The following is a 15359-nucleotide window of genomic DNA, read 5'->3' as shown; positions in this document are numbered from 1 at the left end:
TTTTTTTTTTTTTTGTTGTTGGTTTTCTTTTTTGTTGTTGTTTCCTCTCGATAGCCCTTTGCTGGTTTGAATTATTTTGGGGGGGATGTTGGGGGAGTGGGTCCATTTTTCAATGTATGCTTTCTGGGTCTACTTTTTTTGATTATATATATTTTATTTTTTTTTTTTTTCCTCTCCCTCTCTCACTTTGCTGTAGATTGCTACTTTTTTGCATTCCTGCAGGATATGTTGCTAGGTCGACTTCATCTAGTAAACTGAAAATTATTGCTTAAAATCAAACCGCAGTCTGTCTTTTTATATTAAGGACTTTTTTTTCTTCTTCTTTTTTTTTTTTTTTTTTTTTTAAAAAAAAAAGAAAAGTTCTGTTAATCTGTAACTAAACAGCGACTCGGTCTGGCTCCACGGCTCAGGCTAACGAGGGGAATTCTTGCCTGCGGTGGCAGAGAGTGGGAATTCCACTGTTAACGTGTGTTTCGAAGTGCACATCGGGCGCCGGGAAGTGTTAAGAACTGCTTTTGGAGTGTCAGCTGGGGAGCTCTGCCCCATCATACATCATGCATGAGGAGGGGATGCAAAGCAGCTCCCCGCACCACACAGCGAGCGAGACAGGAACGATGTCCGTAGTTCCAGGTCAGGGGGGTTTTTTTTTTGTCTTAAAATGACGTTTAGTTGCAGTTTTTTGCTACTCGGTGCCGGTCCCCCGAGTGGAGGTTCCTTCCAAAAGCAGACGCAGCGTTACAAATGTTGCAGCGAGTTTTGCTTTAAGTCGCAGATGTTTAGGCAAAAATCCAGCACTGACTCGCCTCTACCTTAAAAGGATTCCTGGTCCTTTCCAACAGAAAGAAGGAAACTGTTGTTATTGTTATTATTTTTTCCATGTTGGAGCCTTGAGAAAAGGGGCGAGTTCCGCGCTGAGCTCGACTCGAGCCCGGTGGTTTTGACATCAGTTATGGCCATTTTGAGGAAATCACTTCTTGCTTTAGTTTTCCAAGCCTGGACCGAGCTCCTGCGAGTAGCTGGAGCCTCCCATGTGTCCCGGTTGTTGCTGTAGTCCTGTAGGAAAGGGAACTATGTTGGATGTGTGAAGCCCATTGAGTAACTACTAATGAGAGCTGGGAGGGGAGAGAAAGAGAGAGAGAGAGAGAATCGACGCTGAATGTAAACTTCCATAATTAGTTCTTAAAGGGCAAGCAGCTCGTTAGCCATGTCACAGCCTGTAGAGGTGACTGGCCAATCAAAAACCCCACCCAGGGCGAGTATTTGCATAAAAAACTCAATCAAGTATTAATTAACGCTGGGTGCACAAACTGTTAAAAGCAGCTGGTTCTTATTCAGCCTTAAGGATTAACTTCAGATTTCCTCAAGGAGTTAGAACTCCGGTGGGGAATTCTAGGAATGTATGCTACAAAACCAGAAGAAAATGGCTTTTATTTTCCTTTTTTTTTTTTAAATCTCTCCTTAATTTTTTGTTTGTTTTTTTTTTTTTCCAAGAATATGAGTTTTACATGGAATTGGGGGCGTTACACTACATTGCTGCAGTGGTGACTCTGCATGGAGAGTACGTTGTATTATGGAGCTCTTACCAAAGATGTGTGGGAAGACAAAAAAATCCTGAATTCACTTCTGAAATCCAATGCTTTGCTCGAGGTCCTTTTAGAATATGGTTCCAAAAAGACTTGTCTGGATGTGGGTTGCAAATGGGACTGGATGGGTTCTTGGTGCTAGAAGATAGAGCACTGATGGACTCTGTGAGTTAGGGAGTCTGAAGAAGCTCAATGTAGAAATAACTCTTCAATCTCAGCCCTAAAGAAGAGGAAGTGGGATTAGTTTACTTTAATCCAAGGCTTTTTTGCCGTTGGAAAAATCATTGCTCTATTTTCTAGCTTTTATTTTCCTTTTTTTTTTTTTTTTTCTTGTTGTTGTAAATTTTTAAAAAAAGAGTGGTGGTATAAAAAATCTAAAAAAAAAAAAAATACAAGAGTATGGTTACTGTTTTCTTCTGGAGCATCAATAAAATAGCCAAGCACAAAGTAAATGCCTAAACTGGAAAACTTGAAGCTCTATTAATGGTTCTTGAACTTTCTTAAACCTATTCTCAGTCAACATGAAAACTTCAGTAACTTCATTTTTCGTCTGAGTTGGTTTCCTGTGTTTCCAAGTGCTGGGGCAGCCTTTGCGTTGACTTCACAACTTTGTATTCCCTTAGTGACTTTGTTATTCTGTTTTTGTAGGTGAAAGGAAACTGCTTTTGCTTCTGGAATTTTTTTTAATGTTTTGGTTTTGGTTTTTTTTTTTTTTTGGGGGGGGGGGGGGGGTGGGGGGGGAGGGGGGAAGGAGAAAGGGGGAGAAAAAGTTACTGAAAGACGTGGCAGAGACGTCAAAAATAAAGGGCCGTCGGTACCGAACAAACCCCACAGGTTTCACTTCCAACATGTCCTTTCTAGGCTGTAGCTGAACCTCCACCACGAGGTAGTGGCTCACAGGCAGGATAAAGTGGGAACCCTGTACGAAACCCGGTGATTTCCAAACCCATCTGGAGTCCCAAGCGCGTCGATTTGTGTCCGTGTGAGTTCTGTGGAGTAAGTTCTGAGTGGCGTCAAAATCGTGTCCGACCAGTGACTTGAGTTTGTGGCCTGTGACCCCCCCTGACTGGAGTAACCAGGAATTCTGTGTTCTCAATATGGCTGTAGTGTTGGTAAAGAACTACTAAGCAGAAAAATAAAGCAATTACACAGCGGAGCTCTCCTGGTATGTTACTTATATTTAATTACGGGAGAAACAGAAAGGGGCAATCTGGTGGCGTTGTGCTGAGATAAAGAGGGCTCTGTTCTGGATCTCCCAGCTCGGAAGCCTGGCTGTAATTCCTTGGAGAATTAGATGAGTGACTATTTTTATAAGTGGAAGAGGATGGTGCTTCTTTGATATTCCCACTTGGCGTTTAATAATCTCGAGCAAATTTCAGTGTCGGGGTTATCCAGCCTCGGTGCCAGCCCCACGTAACTTGGGAAGCTGTTCCACGGAGGGAATTGCTTGGAAAGGGAGGACAGGAGGCCGGTGTAGGACACGCAGGGATGGACAGAAGGGCTGCTGAGTGACTCGAGGTGCTTGTGGAGCGACAGATGTGACGCTGGGGCTCTGTGGTGCCTGAGCAGGACACGAGTGAGCCGATAAAAGGACTTGGGCAGGTGCTGGGGCTGTGGGGGGGCCGGGATGTGAGCAGCGGGATACGGACACTGCGACAGCTGCCATCCCATGGGAGAGGCAGCAGGGTCACAGCCTGGAGCTGGGCTGCTCAGGCTCTGCTGACAGAGTCTCCGAGGTGGCTCCCACAGCTCCAGGTGTGAGGCCGAGTCTGGGAACTGTCTCCTTGTTGCAAAGCTTTTGGGAATCCTCTGGAAGCATCGTTGCCTGGGCTAGTCAGTGGCATCCCTACCTGTGGCAGAGGGTTGGGAATAGATGGTCTTTGAGGTGCCTCCCCACCCAAACCATTCCGTGGTTATCCAGCCAGGTGGGAGTCCCTGGGCTCAGGGGTGGTGGATCCCCCACAAAGCCTTCCCCTTCCAGGGCGTTCGGGCTCTGTCTACCTGGATGTCAGCTCAGGGTGTGGCTGTGTAAATGAACTTACTCTGGCTTAATTAAACTCCTTGGAGTTGGGAGACAGGGCTCCAGAGGGGGAAACTCGTGTCTCTCTCGTTGTAGTAGTGAGTCACATCTCAAAATGCCGGCGCTTATCAGGCTGCGGGGAGCGTGACTCCAAACTGCACTGCACCCTGCCTGACTCACTCAGGGCTCTGCCCTCACTCACAGGGCTCTGATCCTCATGGACAGGGCTTGGAAAAAGTGTGCCTGCCGTTCCTAATGCGAGATTACCCCTGCTAATCCAAGTCCTCCTAAAGGAATGTCTTGCTTTAAAAATGTTCTCAGAACAGCTGGACACAAAGTCTGTGGGAGCCGGTGGTGGACCTGTGGTTATATCCCTTCTCACTGGGAATTGGGAATGGGAAAAGCTACTGCCAGGAGTGGAGAGCTCGCTGCAGAGAGTGGAAGCAGCCTTGGTGTGAGCACTGTGACTCAGACTTCCCTCTAAAGCACAACTGTGCTTTTTATCTTGGATTTGCTTCCCGTATCTGTCCAGCCTGAAGGGCTCAGCGTGTGGAATCTGAAATCCCCTCGGCTTTGGAACTTTCTGGAATGAAAAAGAAAAGCTTCCCCCTCACCTCATGGGGAAGAATCAGCTTCCAGGGGCTGTTGGTGAGAGAGTGTCCCCTCTGCTGACTAACTCAGTTCCTCTTCTGGGGTCCCACGCGCGGCCCCGGCACCGCTCAGGGCTGTGTTTCGGAATTACGTCTGAACCGACGCTCTCAGGGCTTCAGGTCGAGGTGGAGCCCCACAGTCCAGCTCACTTTCAAAACTGGGAGCACCCAGAGAGCAGAATGGTGTAATTTTAGCCCTGTGTTAGCTCTGGAGGGTGCAGGGCTGAGTCAGAGCCCGGGGAGCTCGTGGGGAAGGTGGTTTTTACAGGCGGGAAATGGGGTGTGCGGCGGGTTGTCCAGGAAGTGCCTCTGCTCTTGCTTAAGAACAGGTATCTCTGGCCTCCTTAAAAAAAGGAGGGGGGAAAGAAAAGAGTCAAGATGTGACTCATCTGCTGAGTCTCACAGCGGTCTAACAGGCTCTGGCTCCTGCTTTGCCTCTCAAGTTTTCCCTTCCAGAGGATGCACTTCACTCCTCTGCTCCTGGTTTCTTTAGTTGCGTCTCCCAGGACAGCTTTAGTTAGGAAAAATAGTTCAGCAGGGTTTAATGGGTGTCCTGAGAGATGGAAGTTGGTGATGCTTGGAAATTGGTAGCACTTAAAAAACTTTGTTTTCCCTGTGAGTTTTCAGGTGAGGACAACTCCCAGGGGTGCCACCAGCAACTCCTGGATCTGTAGAGGTATCCTGGTGCCCAAATTGCCCTTCAGTGGGTGAAAACTCCTTCGGTGGTTAAACAGAGGAGAGGAGGGAGCCAAGGTGTAGAAAACAGCCTGAATTCCTGACTGTGAGGGGGTTGAGGCCCTGGCACAGGTTGCCCAGAGGAGCTGTGGCTGCCCCTGGATCCCTGGAAGTGTCCAAGGCTTGGAGCTTGGAGCAACCTGGGCTAGTGGAAGGTGTCCCTGCCCATGGCAGGGGGTTGGAACTGGATGGTCTTTAAGGTAACTTCCAACCCAAACCATTCTGGGATTCTGGTCCTATGAACTCCTAAATTATCCCTGTGTCTGTGCCTAGAATGGATTCCTTGTTTGTACTATAATGGGTGTAATGCTGCCTGGGCCAGGCACCGGCTTCATCCCAAAGTTTCATTCTGATAGAGCAGGAGGGGAGGTTTTCTCCCTCAGCATTGCAGGAGATGAAAATCCACAGAAAGCTGCAGCAAACACTGCGCTGATCCGATGGCTCTTTGGCTGGTTTATGGGAATGCACTTTTATTTCACATTTTGGGCTGAGCTGCAGCGATGCTCTTGGGGATCCTTCAGAGCACGGCACCCGCCTGGATGGAGAGGAACAGAACCCCAGAATACCTCTGCCGTTCATTTCAAGCTGGTAATTTGGAGAACGAACCCATGCCATGAAGGGTGGGAGCCCCAGGGTTTGCAGGGCCTGGTGCTGACAGCTCCTGCCTGGGCAGCACCGCTGGCTTGGCGCTCGCTCCCGAGGGGACTTTGCACTTTGCCCGTGGAACGTGGGATTGCGTGGTCCTCGTGCTGTTAATATTTGCTGTTTTCTCCCTGAGGAGCTTTGTACATTTTCCCTTGGGAAGTGGCGGGGCTGTCGTGGAGCAGCACAACCCCGTGGCTGGTAACTTCCAGCGGACCGGGATGCGCCGGTGCAGTTATCCCATAACTTAACATCTGCCAGGGCTCCTCTCCCCACAGGGGCTGGATTAGCCTGGAACTCACCCAGCTCTCTAGGAAGCTTTTCCTATCACGTACCTGCGGCTTCCAGGCTGCTGCCCTGACTGTAACCAAGCCCAGCACACCCCTCATGCTGTGGAGAGCAGGGAAACAGGGATTTGGCTCTGCCTTTCCCTCCAGAGCAAGTCTGTCTGTTAAGTGTTCAAATTGCATCGTGTTTAAATGTCTAAATTCCACCCTATATATATATATATATATCATAGTTACTCATATTTTCAATATGATGAGTGTTCTGGGCTGGGATGACCCACGTGGGACTGGTTTTCATGTCAGCACAGGAAATAAAAGCATTTTGAGAGGGAGGTGAGGGGCAGCAGCAGGACAGACAGTGCTGGTGTGCTGGGTGAGTCCTTACTGCCCGGCACAAAGGTTTGGGACGAGCTTCCCCGGCACCTGCCCACTGGAAGATGAGCCAAGCTCAGCAGGGCTGGGGTGGAAGGCGTTGAATCGCTGCCAACGAGCTGTCCCTACATCTCACTCTGGCTCCTCTTACAGCCTTGGACTTGCTAATGAATCCAAAGTCCTCCAGCCCTTGCCTCCAAACATCCTGAGTATGTGGCGTTTGTGAGCCAGGATCACCATCCAGGCTGGGATCTGGGAGCTCCTGCTGCTCTCCTGCGGCACTGCTCTGTCCAGGACCTGCTTCTGGCCACATTGGCTGCAGCATTCCGGCCTCTCCAGGGAGGGCTGGGAATACTGCAGACCTGGGCAGTGATGTGTTTTCCTTTAAGGAACGCTGCCTGCAGCCTGGCAGCTGCAATCTCAGGATCTCGCTCCTGCCGTACCTGTTTGGCTGATTCCCCGTGGAGAAATCCTCCTCTGCATTTTCCCCTTGATGGGAGGTTATGCTTTTAACCACAGTACCAAAACTTCCCAACTTCTCTTTCCACCATGGCCCTTATGATTTTGGAAGGGGGATGCAGCTCCTCACGAGGACAAGCTGCAGCTTTTCCACCTCGTTGGGAGCTGCCTGTGGCTTTCCCTGACTCAAGGCCTCCAGGTCACAGCCTGAAACCTCTTCCTCCAACACTTCTTGCCTCCTCACCATTCCAGTGGTCCCCTGGAACACTGACATGGGGGAGAAGGGGCTCCATAGCTCCTCTTTCCCCTCTCCCAGGCTCTCCAGCACTCCTGCTCCCCCCGGAAACTCCCCGAGTAGTGAAACTGGTTAATCACGTTGACACTGGAGGAGTTCTGGCATCCGAGAGCGGGATCTGCGGATTAACTCCTTCAGGAGTTTGCCAGTTTCTGGGCAGCCTGATGCATATGTAACTTCTGGGCCTTTGGAAAATCTGGAGCTTCCCAACACTTGAGGGTTTATGAACTGATGTCTCTCCTCGCAGCTCCCTCCTCCCTTGTGTTGCCAATTAACCGCGGGCGCTCCACGACAGACACGGAGTGTTTTGCCGCCGGTTCCGTTGTCTGGAGAAGAGGCCTCCGGCACCCACAGCTTCCTCCTGGGCTCTATCCCACCTCCCAGCACCCACCCTGGGAAAACCAGGTGCTACTTAAGGCGTTGGATCCGTGGATGTGTTTAACATCTGCCAAATCCCCGGCATCCCCAGCTTGCACTAAGGAAGGCTCCGGGATATCCTCAGCTGCGTGGGGCCGGAGCAGCCCGATCCCAAACCTGCAGTTCAGGCTGGAGCACTTGCAGATGGCAGATAGGGAGGGAGAGGTGACTCATGGAGATTAAATATCCTGCTGCTCCCGCCTCCTTGGCAGCGATGGCTCAACACACCAACGGCAGATCCAACCGGCTCCGTCATTCCTGGTTTTCTTTTGCCTCCGGGTGCAGGAGAAAATTGGGAAAGGCAGGAGGTGAGGTAGCCAGGATGCTCCTGGGGGGGAGGAAGGGGACGGGGGCTGCAGGGATGGGAGGACAGAGAGGCAGAGCAGTGCCTGGGGGAGGCTCATTCTTCCTCAAACACATTTATTTCCATTGGTTTCATTGGGAAAACTTGGAATGCCGCATCCTTTCCCGCTGAGTTTCTGCCGGCGGAAAGCGCTTGCAGGGCCGTCAAAACAACGATTTCCCATCTTCTCTGATTGTTCAAGGCACTGCAGAGTTGTTGTTGTCAGAGCCCGTTCCCCGTTTTGGAAACATAATTGGAATTATGCAAATTCCGGTGCGGCACCGGTGAGTGACTGACGCGCTCCGAGCCCGGCGCAGCGCCGCGCTGGAATGTCTGAGCATGGAAGCCTCGTGCCATCCAGGGGGATCTGAGGGCTCAGCCCCGCTCCCGCCACAGCTCCTGAGCATCCCATCCCGCTGTGGTGATTCCCAGCAAAGCGCAGAACTCGGCTGGGAACACCCAGTGCTTGGAGCTGTGACACCACGCTGGTGTTGCCAAAATTCCCGTTGGTCAGGGCCTGGAGCTGCTTTGGGGATGCGGGATGCCAAACTTCCCAATGGCAGCTCAGAGGGCTGTTTGGTGGGAGCAGGGAGTGGAATCAGGCTTGAGGGATTGGGAGCAAAACTCTCCCTGTGGGGGTTGTGACTCTGCCACCCTTCAGAAACCACCCTGCCCTGATCCATGTGAGTGTAAGGGATGGTGCCCGGATCTGGCTGTGATTCCAACCAGGAATATGGTGTGGGCACTTGGAGTGAGCCCTGGCTGGGTGAGGTGCTCTCAGACACCCTTCAACTGAGCCATGTCAGTGGGAGAGGTGACAAAATCCAGGCTCCTGGGAGCAGCTGGATCCATGTCAGTGCTCATGGAGCGGGATCCTGGGAGGGGCTCCGACCCAAAGGGGCTCCTCGTGCTGCCCAAAGTCCTGCAGGGAGATTTTCAGGAGGGAGGAGGGATTTTGCCGGAATAAAAGCACTTCCTTCCCCCCCCTCAGCCATCTCAGCCTTTCCAACCGCGTGTCCCGCAGCGGTTCCTCTTTTAGCACCACGGCTCCTAAAAAAAAAAAGTGTTGACTGCAGCTTTTCTGGAGGCTGCAGCGCTCCCGCCTCGGTGCCTGCACAGCTCTTCCCAGCCTCCTTCCCGCTGCGGTTCCTGGGCTGAAGGCAATCTTTTCCGGTCTGACCGCATGGCCAAGGAATGTATGTGCACATACAGTGTGTCTGGAGTAAGTTAAGTGCCAACAGCCAGGCTTTTGGGAGCAGCACGGAGGGAAAAATGATGTCCAGGCTGCTGCTTCCTCAGTCCCCTTTGGATCTGGGATGGCCACGGGGTGCTCCATCCTGACCTCGGCGTCTCCGAGGGCGTGTGGCAGCGATTTCTGCCTCTCCACGGTCAATAAAACCTTGGCCAACTGGAACAAAAATATTAAATCCGGTTAGTTGGGAAGGGAACGCTGGCTAATAAATAAACGGGGCTGGGAAGAAAACCCGGGCGATCCAGCGTGTCCAACAGGCGTGTCATCCGCTCCTCGGGAGACGCCACGGAGGGGGACGAGGGTAATTAAGAAAGCAATTAATGCAAGACGTGAAGCTGCTTCCAGAAGACACCAGGAAATCCAGACTCCAGCTGTGCTGTCGTGTCCTGTCCTGGCAAAGGCCCTGCCTGTGCTGGGAGGGGGAAGCACATGGGGTGTTGGTTTTGGGGGCTCCATTTTCCGGGAGGAGCAGCAGGATGGGGGTTTGGCATCTTCCAGCAGGTCCAAAACCTCTCCATCAGCTTTGGCGGGATCTGTGCCGCCCGCTCCCTCCCACCAGAATATATCTGGAAAAGGCCACCTGGAGTGGGAGGACCAGAAGTGCCAGGGCTGGGTTGTCCAGCACCAGAGCTCCCTGAGCATCTTTCCAGGCCAGCTGCTTTGTCAGCTTGGAGCTCTCGGAAAAAAGAATGGGATGATGTTTCTGTAGCAGAGCCAACCTCTAACACACTCAGCTTGGCTGCAGTCCGTGCGTGGGGCCGTGGTCAGCCTGGAGCTGGAAGCAAAATGCCTTTAAATGTGGATCTAAATTAGATCTCAGTCTAAATCTGTGCTGGGGGGGGAGCTCAGGGAAAGGAGAAAACCCCAGTGACTGCTGCTGGCTCCAACTGCAAAGATTCCTACATCTATATTTTTACATCTGTGTGTGTATAAATAAATTGCAAAGGTTTGTCTACACTGATGTTCGATGGATCCCAGATTTTATGGGCTCGATAAACCCAAAGACATTACACAGTGTAGAACCCCAGAATGGTTTGGGTTGGGAGGGATCTTAAAGACCATCCCATTCCACCCCCTGCCATGGGGGGTTACTCCAAGCCCCATCCAGCCCGGCCTCGGACACTTCCAGGGATGGGGCAGCCACAGCTTCTCTGGTCATGGCAAGAAGGAAAGGCTCTGATGTGGCTCCTGGTGCCATCATATGATCTTTTGGACAGACACACCGTCCTCTCTTGGTTTATGGGAGACCCAGGGACTGGATCTGGGCATTTCTGCCCTTTCTTTACATGAGTAGGAAGCCTTGGGGGGCACCCCCCCCATCTCACAGCTGTGTCTTCCCAGAACCAACCCCCATCCTCCCAAAATATCCCCTCCACAAAGCCCGGGCTGCCCTGACAGTGTTCACAGGGCGTTGCCTTCCCACTGAATTAAATATAACACTTGGGTTTGGGGTGGGATTTTTTGGGAAGGAAATCTGTTGCCAAGCAATAGAGCTGTGGCCTGGCTTTCTCGTCCCAAACCGAGCCCTAAAAGCGTCTGCAAATATCTGAGACATCTGCAGTGGGGTCACAGGAGGCTGGATCACAGGAATGTGGGGGAAAAGCTGCTGCTGGGGTTGGGAGAAGGTTTCCCTTTCACTTTCCAGTGGCTGCCAAATTGAAAGTGGAGAGCTTTTTGGTCCCAGACGCTGCAAGAGATATGGAAGATCCTGAGTAATCCCAGGGGGTCTCACAGGGAGGGCAGCAGCAAAATTTCCCTGTGGATTTACACCTGGCATGTGCACAGTCTCCTGGACACTGTCATGCAAAAACATTGGGTTTTCCCCCAAAATAAGGGTGGGATCAGCCCCGACACGGAGACGTTGGCGCCGCAAACTGGAGCATGAAATTCCACACCCAATCCTCAATCCATGGCAGGTGTAGGTGAATGAGGGGGTCAATACTGACCCACATCCACACCTGGGGAGCTGACAGTGCCCATTTGCCTCCTTGGAAAAGCTCCAGTGGGAATGACGGCACCAGTGACTGACTCTGTCCCGGTGCCGACGAGCGTCGTCTGCACCACAGCCCTGGGTGGTGGCCACAGCTCTGCTCCAAGCCCAAAACAGACCTGCAGGAGAGTTTCACCTCCCAGCCATCCAGAGGGGTATGAAGTTTTCCTGATGTTTTCCCCAGCTGTCCAGCTTCGGAGGGAAATCCCACCGGCGTGCTTTCCTCATTAACCGCTGTCACATTTTCCAGGCAGTGCCAGGCGCTGATTTGCATCACCAGATCACAAGGATGTGACCTAATTAAATTTCAGCTCTTTTCAATATGATTTTCATACTCACATGGGGTGGGTTGTTATTTTTTTTTTTTTTTTCTGGGCTTGTGGAACCAGCTGTCCCGGCAGGGATGTTTCAGGCTTGGAATGGAAGAGGAGAAAACATCTAAATTCCCACTGGGAGCGGCTGCGGAGGCGAGCTCTGGGGTCTCTCCCAAGCCTTCCTCTGCTCCCAAGGTTTGATTCACAAGAATGAATTTTTTTAACACTTACTGCAGACTTTTTATTATTATTTATGCAGAGGGGAACACGGTCCTCCCACCCCTCTGCCCTTACAGCCGGATTTAGGGCACGCCAGGAAGAGGTGGGAGAACCTGGGATGAACAACATTCCTCCTGGACCAAACGTCCTTCCCAGGGCCTTACAAGACACCTCCAGCCAAGACAGGTCCCATCAGACCCCGTCAGTGCTCATCAGCACCAGGCAAATCCAACCATTCCTCGCACCCAGACCTCCCCAGGAGTCTTTTAATCCCTGAAAAATATTACTTTGAGTCTTAGTTTTCCCTGGGAAGGTCCCACTCGCCGGTGAGGGTAACGTGTTTCCCAGGAGGGTATTCCGGGGGGGTTTTTTTGGCTGAACAAGCAGGATACCCTGCATTTCCCCGTTGCTATGGCGAGGGGGAGAGCTGGGATTTTTTTGTGCATGGGTTGGTGGATCCAGCCCATTCTGCACGGCTGGTTTGCCCTCCCATTAATTAAGGGCATTCTTCCCTTCCCCTCACAATTAGCAGAAAGAAAACCCAATTAACTCCTGCACGGTGGGCACTGTCAAACCCTCCAGCTCTCCTGGGGGAAAAATCCCGCTGGCCAAAGACATTGTCCCGTGAACACAGACCCCACACTGGTTCCCAGTGCACTCCAAGGCCACATGTTGCCACCCCGTCCCTATGGAAGCTCCTGGTTTTCCCTGAGTGAATCTCATTCATGCCTTTGCCAAACCCACTGATGGCAGGGCTTGGCTGAGAAATTGGGAATTTTGGGTGGAAAAGGAGATTCCTTAAAGTTTTCCAGACACCCTCAGGCTGGTGCCTGTGTGTCCCGATTCCCACCACTCCCAGGCTTTACTGAGCACCCGGAGCAAACTCAGTAGGAAGGGCACCTCCACTTCTCCTGCCTCCCTCAGCCTCTCATCCTCCTTTTTTTATGGCTGGAGCCCTTTTTTATGCAGCTGGAGCACAGGGTTCCCTCCGTCCTGCCCCAGCATTCCGGCCCCAGCGGCTCCGCCTGTAATCCCTGCCACGAGGTGCAGCAGGAATTACCTGTTCCTGGACTGCTCCAACTTGCCCTGCCTGGCTCAGACTGCTCCGAGCAGCTCCCTCGCTACCCCTGGCCTTCCCAGATGGATTTGGGTCCTGCATGACCAGCCTGGTTCCTCTGGCAAGGACAAGCCATGCTCATTCCAGTCTCCCAAATTAAATATGGGAAGACCTTCCTGATGTGAGAGGATGGCAGTGTCCTGTGGAGATAAGGAGTGACTTTTGATACGGTCTGACCTGGCTCCTGCTGGTCACCAAATCCCTGGGATTTGCCCCTGGAATTCTCTGTCACTGCCTCAACAAGTTGAGTTTGCCTGACATGTCATTCCAGGGGATGCCTTGGTGGCCTCTGAGCAGGGACATGACTTGGTGACTTCCAGCTACCATCCGATATCACTCTCTTGCCTCCACTAGTTTCTCCTGAATTTTGGTTTTCCAGAGGATCATCTGTGCTCCAGCTGATTTATCAGCCTGCAGATGACCCAGAGCAGATCCATTGCTCTCCCTAAGCCTGGAATTGCCCAAAATCCCAAGTGCCAGCATTACCACACTTTCCTTTTGCTATTTTAACCCTAATTAGGTGTTTGTGGCCAGTGCATTGGGGTTGCTGTGTGTCCCCTCCAGCTAGATTGCCCTGACAAGTTTGGCAGCAGGATGACTGATGTCCAGAGGATTTAGGGAGCTCACTTCCCACTCATTTCCAAGGAAATGAGGCCTTCCAGGTGCTCTGGAAAAGCAGGGCAGGGATATCAGAGGATATCCCTGTGATGCTCCTCTACCCTTGTGGGGCTGAAACCCACATCCACAATCCCTTTATTGGGCATTTCTGGTGTTTCCTACCCACTGGGAACCTCCAGCTGCTGGGAACAGAAATCTCATCCCCTTCCAGAGAGTATCTCACCCCTTCACCTCACCTTGGGGTCCCTGTTTGCTTTAGAGACCCCCTGTCCCAGGAAGGGCAGGATCCAACCCTGAGGATAACAGCCAACAGCAGCAGCTAAAGAGGCTCGGAAAGGGCTGCACTAGGACATGCCTGGCTACTCTGAAATTCCAGAGGACATCAGGAAAGGATGATTCCGTGGTTTGCTAGTGGTTATTGTGTGGGTTTAAGGAGCTGCTGATCCATTTGGAGAGGTCACGGTGCGGGACATGGCCCTTCCCATCACTTGGATGTGGGAGCAGCACCTGGAGCATCCTGTGTCCCGACAAGAGCTGGAAGTTTGTCCACAGAAGGGGTGAATCCCTCAGCCCCCCATGCCCATCCCCAGGGCCACCCACATCGCTGCCACAAGGGATTACACCGACCATCCCGAACATGATTCCAACCCCATCCATCAGTCCTGCCAATAATCCCTTGGGACAAAAGACCCCAAGGGCAGCTCCCGCCCCCGCCTGTAATTCCTCCCCTGCTCCCTAATCCCCAGCCCTTCTGTCACAGTGGCCAAATCCAATTAACTGTGCAAGGATCACACTCCACCCTCAAGGCCCAGCGGGTGCTCAAATGGAGCCACGAGGTCCCTTGGGATGGATGGTGTGGGATGGCACCACTGGGAGTCAAGAGGAGCCATCCTTGCCCTTCAGTGTGCTTTATTCCCCCCAAAAAAGGACCTTGTGAGAGCTGGGAGGTGCATCCAGGCAAGGTGTGAGGGAGGGGAGGTGCTCTGAGAGCTGTGCCTGTTACTCTGCCTGGGGTGACTCTTTTTCCCATTTTCCCAGTTGGCTTGGTTGCAGTACCAGCTTCCAAGACCCCATTCCAAACACCCACATGGGTCCCACTCAGCCTCCAAGACCCAATATCCACTTGCTCAGGGTTTTCCACGAGCCTCTGAGCTCCATTTCATGTCTGGTGGCAGAGGAAGATGTTCTGGTCCTACTCTGACCTGGCACAGGGAATGGTGGGGATGGGAAGGATGCTCCCCAACCTGGCCACGACCCCCAAAGCCACGAACTCTTTTCCTATGATCCAGTCTGCCAAAAAAAAGGGCTCATGATGGAGGTACCACAAATTCAGGACAGTCGTGGTGAACCCCCACCACAGTGCAGCCAAATAAACACCCAACTGTTTGGACTTGTAGTCTTTGCCAGGATGAACTTGAGCTGCAAGATCAGGATGTGAAATCAGGTATTTTTGGGATGGTGAAGCTCATGGGATAGAAAGGAGGAGGGGGGCAAGAGGAACTGGAGGGTGCACAGGTACTGGGAAGGGGGTTTTGTGGGGACCACCAGGGATGTGTCAGCAGGGAGATGCTGCTTTTCGGGGCATAGATCAGGGGAAAAGGTGAATAAATGATGGTTGGCCCCAGGAGGTCACAGAAGGATCAGGAAGCACCTTAAATCAGGGGGAGAAACACGTGGAGGTGGAGGTTGAGTCCAAGGGGACGAGATCCAACCGGCCAGGGAATGGCTGAGGGTGGCACATCAGCAGGTGCTTCAAGACCTGAGCTAATGTTTAGCTTTGGACTTTGCCCAATTGTCCAAGGGGCAAAGGAGGAGGAGGGCGGGAGATCCGTGAGGGGCGGAGTGTGGCCAGAGCTGTGATTCCTGCAGGAGCTTTGGCTCGGAGCAGGGTGATTCTGGGTGTAGTTCCTACCAGTTTGCTCCTGGTTCAGCGGGACATTCCCTGACCAGGCCTTGCTGAGCTCCTCCCTTTAGCTCAGCTCTTCCTGATGGGTTTTATTCCCTACACACCAGGCTCCAGAGGGGTGTTTGCAAGGGCTGCAGTGA

At 52.2% G+C, this 15359-nt stretch overlaps 2 long non-coding RNA genes across 2 annotated transcripts; one reads left to right on the top strand and one right to left on the bottom strand.

Annotated features, from left to right (window-relative positions):
* Positions 1–15: 15 nt before the first annotated feature.
* Positions 16–2739, top strand: LOC113956248. Its single transcript, XR_003530783.1, has 2 exons — positions 16–630; positions 2445–2739. It is a non-coding gene; the product is annotated as an uncharacterized LOC113956248 (long non-coding RNA).
* An 8886-nt stretch (positions 2740–11625) lies between these two features.
* LOC113956266 lies at positions 11626–15359 on the bottom strand. The gene is made up of 3 exons (XR_003530790.1): positions 15226–15359; positions 14516–14603; positions 11626–13830 (listed from the first exon to the last, which is right to left on the bottom strand). It is a non-coding gene; the product is annotated as an uncharacterized LOC113956266 (long non-coding RNA).

The sequence above is a fragment of the Corapipo altera genome, unplaced genomic scaffold (genome assembly GCF_003945725.1).
Source record: "Corapipo altera isolate COAL_440 unplaced genomic scaffold, ASM394572v1 169, whole genome shotgun sequence".
Taxonomy (NCBI): Eukaryota; Metazoa; Chordata; class Aves; order Passeriformes; family Pipridae; genus Corapipo; species Corapipo altera.
Note: the sequence above shows the minus strand (reverse complement) of the source record. Positions and strands in the feature narration are given on the sequence as shown.